The 7,260-nt window shown below is 40.5% G+C and overlaps 1 long non-coding RNA gene across 2 annotated transcripts; it reads left to right on the forward strand.

Moving 5' to 3' along the window:
- Positions 1-3,791: 3,791 nt before the first annotated feature.
- On the forward strand, positions 3,792-6,602 carry LOC9271938 (uncharacterized). Of its 2 annotated transcripts, none has more exons than XR_010740551.1 (3): positions 3,792-4,236; positions 5,349-5,437; positions 6,372-6,602. It is a non-coding gene; the product is annotated as an uncharacterized lncRNA (long non-coding RNA). The 2 variants fall into 2 exon arrangements; XR_010740550.1 differs by having other exon boundaries at positions 3,794-4,236; positions 5,346-5,437.
- The last annotated feature ends 658 nt before the right edge of the window (positions 6,603-7,260 follow it).

Raw genomic sequence — 7,260 nt, forward strand, 5'->3', positions numbered from 1 at the left:
CAACCTGTTTATTGCATGCCAACTGAATAATTATGAGAAATTTTCAAAAAAATTGACAAGATAGATCAATATGTAATATATAATTCCACAAACATACAAGTTTAAATTCAACTTCTACAAGTTATAAAAAAATAACAAATTTAATTGTAAATATGCATATAGTAATTTAAGTTTTGTTTGTTATTTTTATTACAACTAGAAAGATAGCCCGCGTACATGCGCGTGCACCTAATTTAATATGTGTGAAATTTTATAACGAATGTCCATGTATGTTGGTGATATTGTATTAAAATTTTATTTTACTATATCTAAATTAAAATTAAACTTATTTAATGTGCTTTGAATGTTGGTTATGATTTTCTTCTAATTACCCATGCAGCACATAATTTCTAAACTAAAATTAATCGAAACCGTATAGTTTTCAATTTATGAAATAATATTATGTCGAAACAATAGATGTAGTTCCTATGAGAAAAGTTTGGGTATTTTGAATCCCCACAGGGATATATCACCCAGACATCCCTAAAAAGTCCCATTTTTTTTTGTTATATTCTATTCAAAATTTTAGATATTTTCATTCTGTTTGTCTTGCTAAAATATTTGAATATTTCTATTTAGAATGGGTTTAAACCCAACAATTTTTTTAAAACATTTACATAATTTTTGAATTCATTTCATGTCCATTTTTAAAATTTTTTGGAGAATTCCACTCTATCAAGCATCTTTGAAATGATTTCATCTCTGCAATTTGGGCTAAAAATATATGTGGGTTGAACCAACAACCTCACATGGGGTAAAGTCATATGTTCTAAATTATCTCTCTTCAATTGAGTAACAAATATTAAAATAGAGGTCATATAATACATACACATTTCTAGATTATTCTCCGCTAAATGTTAGGAATTTACTATGTAGCGTAGCAAGTTTTACCAAAAAGAAATAAATGAACATGGTCTTTAATTCCCATATGGAATTGACTCACTATATTGGTAAAGCCACCTCATAGTTGTTTCACTGCTAAGATTTCTTGGTACAACTCACCTGTTCGGAATGATCAGTACGATGTTCAACCGAGCACATTTTAATTTTTAAAATGGCGTCTTTAAAAAAAATAACGCTAGATGGGGTACACAATATGATAGAAAAATTGATATCATTTAAATATTTTTCTCTAAATTATTAGTGACTTCATAGATCATATATATAATTTTATCTCCTAAAAAGATCAGTTATTGATAAACGCACCAAAATCAATTTGTATAGGTAAATAGCCCCCATATACATGTTGAGAGAAATTAATTAAGTTGATAGAAAGTTTATAAGTGTCTAATGGGATATAAGTAATGGGTGTACCGGCTTAAGATGAGATATTTTGATTTATAGTGATGAATTTAAGTTTTTTTTATTTAGTGGAGGCCTCAACATGGATGTGGGTCTGTGTAACATACTGAAAATTAGCTATTTTCTAATTATGCATCATGCCGGTTCTTATGTTCTTATTAACCTTCTAAACCTAGGAAAATATAATTAGAGAGAGACCTCCTAAAACTAACTTGCATAAAATCCCTCTTTGATATTTAAAAGCTTTTGTGATTTTCATTTAAAATTATCTTGGGATATTTCTTGATTTGGTTTTAATTTAAAACCTTATATTGACAAAATTCCTTTTATTCAAATTTAGTTTAAAAACCCTTTGCACTTTTATGAATTATGGTCCAAGAAATTCTCTACTATTGTCCTAGAACCTAAACCAAGTGATTCCAATTTTATTGGAATTAATTGTCGATCCATCCTTTGATTCGAAACCTATCCTTAACTTTCTTCCAAATCCAAATTCTTTCCTTTCGATCTGGCCACTAATTTAGTTCATGTGGCTTGATACCCTCTTTGGCACAAGAATAATATTTTTTTTGAATAATTGCTCTTGTGCTAAGAAGGATATATTTTTATTTTATTTCCCTCTTCCAAATTAATCTCCTTTTAGCCTCAAATAATTTTCTAAATCCATGTCAGGCAGTTTGTGGCTAAAAATCCTATTTATTTCCTTTGTTTTCTTACCTCATTCCCAAAAATATTTTGAGGAATTATATTAATTCCCTCCCATTTGAGTGCTTTAATATTTAGACCACATTATTGCACTCAAATATTTAGGAAATATCTCTTTTGAAAGTTATCTCCAAAAATAGATTCATTTCAAAAGTTAGCCACCTAAATTCCTTCCAAATATTAATTTGGATTCAAACTTCCTTCTTCAAATATCTTCCAAAATTCAAAAATAACTTCTATTTGCTTTTGGGCCAAAATTCCCTTTTCTTCTTCTATCGGCCCATCTCCCTCTTGGCCCAGGACGGCCCAGCCAACCCTTCCAGCTGAGCCGCCCCTCTCCTTTCTGTGGGCACCGATGCCAGGTGCCCTAGGCGGGATAAGTTCACTTTGGGTCTCTCTATTTGTCGCCCAGTCCGATTTTCGTCCCTTGGTCGCAAAACCGGGTACAACTGGTCCCCCAACTTACGAAACCGTTTAAATAAGGTCCCTCAGCGGTATTGTACCTGGTTTTTGCTGACGTGGCGTCGACGTGGCTTCTTTGACTAGGTCTTCGTCATACATGGCATTAACGTGGCGCTTACGTGGTAATTTGATCCCTGAAAAATAATTAAAACAGTGGGACCCACATGTCAGCTTCATATCCATAATCTTTCCGGTCAGCGAAGAAGGACAAGCGGCCGAGCCGGAGCGGACGACGCCGACGACCGGAGCAAGCTGGCGACAAGAAAGGCGGCGCCAAGGGCCGGGAGCCACTCTCCTCCTCCTTGTCGGCCGCGGGCGGGGAGATATCGGCGGCGGCCTCGACGGGGAGCCGCTCTCGCTAACGGTGGCCGCGGAAGGGGAGATGTCGGCGGCGGCCTCGGCGGGCACACCCCGCTCCTCTCCCGCCGCCTACCGCCCACCGCACCCCGCTCCTCTCCCGCCGAAGCCCGTCGGCGGGCGCACCCCGCTCCTCTCCCGCCGCCTACCGCCCGCCGCACCCCGCTCCTCTCCCGCTGTCAGCCGCCCGCCGCACTCCCCCTCCTCTCCCGCCGTCAGCCACCCGCCGCACCCTGCTTCTCTCCCACCGGCATCGTTGAAGCATACAGAGCCACAGAGGTAGATGAGGTTGAAGAAGTGGGACCCGCTGACATGTGGGTCCCTTTTTTATTTTTTTTACTGGCATGTGGGTCCCACAAATTTTGTATAATTTTTTTATTTTGAATTTTGATGTTTTTATTTTTTTTCGGATCTAATTGCCACGTAAACGCCACTTCAATGACATGTGAGACAAAGACCCAGTCAAAGGAGCCACGTAGGCGTCACTTCAGCAAAAACCGGGCATAATACCGCCGAGAGACCTCACTTACATGGTTTCACAAGTTGGGGGACCTATCTTACCCGGTTTTACGACCAAGGGACGAAAATCGGACTGGGCGACAAATAGAGGGACCCAGAGTGAACTTATTCCCCCTAGGTGCCGTTGTCGTGCGCCGTGATTTGAGCCGCCGCTGACGCCGTGCCGTACCTTCCTCTGCCGCTGCCAACGTCCTTCCGTCGCCGCTAAGAAATCAAAAAGACGTCAGCCGCACGTCACTTCGCTGACATCAAACACGAGCCGAACCGACATCGATGCCCAATCAGAGGACGAGACCGACGCCGTCATCCTCCTTCTCACGCTACCATCGCCGTGCCTTCCTCGTCCTCCTCCGGTGAACCGACTTCCCGACTCCTATAAATAGCCGGTGAAACCCTCTATTTTCCCCACATCATCCGAGCTCTACGAGCTCTCTCTTCTCTCTCCACCATGACCGGCCACCACTAAGTCCCGGCCGATCTCCTCCCCTACAGCTCCACTTCTCGAATCCTTGCACCACTAGTCTCTCTTCACTCCGGCGAATCCATTTTGTCCATTTCCCCCTTCTCTCTCCCTCCAAACTAAGCCACCACCATTACCACCTTAGCCGGCCGAAGGTGAGCTCGTGTTGCCGCTGTTCCGGCTAACTCACCCTTCCTCTCTCCCAGCCACCACCCTCCCCGGGTGCGCGTTGCTCGGGAACACGTTCCGCCACCGACGTCGCCGTCCCCCATCCACTGGAGCACCGGCGTCCCTCTCTCCCTCTCCTCTCGTTTACTCGGCTGAAAAAGAAGAAGGAAGATACGGGAGGAAGAAGAAGAGAAAGAAAAAGAAAAGAAAACAAACACTGACAGGTGGGCCCCTGCACAGTAACTCTTCCTATTTTCCCTATTTAATTCAAATCCAATTCTTTAGAAGCCCATATCTCCTAAACCGTAGATCCAATTCCAATGAAACCTGGATCTAAATTCATCTAAATTCAAAGCTATATTTTGATACCTAATTTGCTATTTTATAATTTTATTTGAATTTATTCAAATATCATTTGAATTTATATTTGCCTTTTTCAAATACTTTCTTTTACCCCAAAATACCTATTAGCCACTAAAATGCCGCCGATTGGAACTTTACGTCTTCCATGGGGACGTTTGCGGTCTATTGGCCCTGACGTCGAACCGTTGGTTGTAAAGCCTGACAAAACCCAAACCAAAGGTCGAAGTGCTGCTCCTGGCATCTTACGCCTCGCTGCGTACAACGGTCGGAGCTTCACTATTCCCTCGACCACCATAGCACACTGCACAGTTAGCTTTCGGGCCCTGTGTGATCCTAGCCGCTCCGCCGCCACTCACGGTTGTCGGAGTAACACTTCCGCCTCGCTAAACCTGCACAAACCTCCCATCCCTCTAGCCGTTATATTGTCTATTGACACCGACTAGAGAAGATACCAAACCTAGTCGTCATGCTTTAGCGATGACTAGCGAACACCCAAACCCTAGCCGATATTTATCTTACCTTGATATCGGCTTAGACAATTGAAGCCAGACCCCCACCAGCTATAATCTCAACCATTTACCCTCCAACTACCCATAGCATATACATGAAATACGAGCCGATATGCTATCCTATTTCAGCATCGACTCGAGAACAACTAAATCCTAGCTATTCTTCTACCAAAGCCAACCTCGATCAATACTAGCCACATATCCACTTAACCAGTTAGATTATTCAATATATCTCCTACTCTCCAAGAAACCAAAACCCACACATGAAATATAAGCGACATTAGTTGCTTAATCCCCTCTAGCCTCCAACCCTTTAGAACCTCCACATATAATATTAGCTCAATAATCCCTATGTCCTATAAAAGAGATAGGCTATATCCTAAAACCAAGCCCTCTTTACCGTTTATCGTTTTCTCGTTATTTTATGACTTTTATTGAATTTGGTTCTTCGTCTTTCTTAGTAGAGTCTATTATCTTTTGGATGGCAACCTGTGGTATTTCGAGGATCGGATAATCAGGTTGCTTATCTTGAATTTATTTGCGTTGGAGCAAGGCAAGTTATTATCTCTCTCCTTTGAGCATAATTATCCTTTATTCTATATCTCCATTATCTCATGCATTAGTCATTCATGATTTCGAATGCGTAACCTGAACATAGCAAACCAGATATGCTAGCTTTGCTTAGCCCTGCCTAATTAGACTGCATAAAATATAATGAACTTAGATTGGAACAATATGGTAGAAATGGTTGATTTCCAGGTGGCTAGTACTGTTCCAACCGACATAAAACTGCCAAGTACATGTGAAGAACATACGAGTACGACCGCAATTCTCGTATGGGCATAGACCTAGCTGATTAAGTTATCTAGCAAAGGTGGTACCTCTGTATAGTGGTTTTTCTTAAGTCCTCGCGCAGGAGGCAAATTTATGCCGTGAAGGGCAACTGTGATATTTATCGAGGCGCAGGTAAATATATGAGATGAATTGTGCACAAATTGTTTGTGAACCCTGATTGCGATGACATGGTGTCATACAATCAGTTCTCTCTAAAGACCTCGGGAACGCCAGAACTCCTCTCGCTGCTGATAACGTTACGTTCAGAGTGCATGGGGACTAGAGTTCATGGAACAGGTACCACTAATGTTAGTAACCGAAAAGCTTTGCCATGACAAGGCTAATGTGTTTGGCACGTCATGGATTGTGGGTAAAGCGTACATCTACTGTTTCTTAAAACTATTCGAATAGCCGTGCTCGCGGTTATCGGGCATTGGGACTCACAATGGCATCTTGGTTAGAAACATAATTCTAGATTTTATTAAATACTGTTGCATTATAAACATTATAGACTTTCTACTTCTACATTCTCAACTTTCTGCAATTAAACCTAGCTCTACACATATATTACCATTTCATGCATTCATTGTTGATTAATATAATAGCTTGCTGAGTACGTTGTACTCACCCTTGCTTTAACCCCCTTCTTTCAGAGTTAATTTGGAATTCTTGCCGAAGCCGGGAGTTCAATTATATAAGTTAGTCTTATATAAGTTAGTCTCATCTCAACCTAATTCGCAAATATAGATTAGATAGATGGTTTAAGTCTATAGCCAAACATTAGGGTCAAGTCATTCTATAGCTTCTGTTGTAATAGTTAGCCACAACCTTGTAAATACCCTATTATATCACATAAAGAAGTCTCCTTTGGAGCCTTGATCAAATGTATGCAATGAAGATCCAGATTGTTGAACCTGTATCAATCTACTGATCCAGGGCTTGATACAGTTAAACATGTCGGTTTCCGAATCATTAGTTCTGGGACCCGACAGCGTTGATATCAGAGCATATGTTTTACTAGAGCCTTAAACCCATAGGTTTTCTAACCCCCTTCATGAGTAACTTTCCCACCTATATAGAATAATTTGGTTAAAAACTAAAAATTTGCCTAATAATTTTGCTAAGGCCTTTATTAGAATGAACTCCCCTTCACCGTTGGTTTTATTTTTTTGCTTTTACTTATGCATCATATCTCTCTTTCAAAAGAATAACTATTTTAACAATAAAAGTATATTCCCCTCCGAAGACCCTTGTCCTTGATATTTCAAGAAAGTCAGTGGGTACAAGCCTTTGATTATGCCAGCATGAGCTGAGTTTATTGCAATCCAAGCAACTAAGAATACAAGTTCTGAGGAATTATTTGGTGAAGCAAATATGTGTCCATATTGTCAATATAATAGAAGAATATTGGAATATAAGTGGATTTCTTTAAGGGGGGGGGTAGTTCAATATAAGAACTATCAGGATTCAAGGAGCCGTTATATTTGAACATGAACAAAGTCTTGAAGCTCATATCGTGAAGAAGAAAGAAGGGATGCATAT

This window comes from Oryza sativa, chromosome 4, assembly GCF_034140825.1.
Source record: "Oryza sativa Japonica Group chromosome 4, ASM3414082v1".
In the NCBI taxonomy this organism is placed as follows: domain Eukaryota; kingdom Viridiplantae; phylum Streptophyta; class Magnoliopsida; order Poales; family Poaceae; genus Oryza; species Oryza sativa.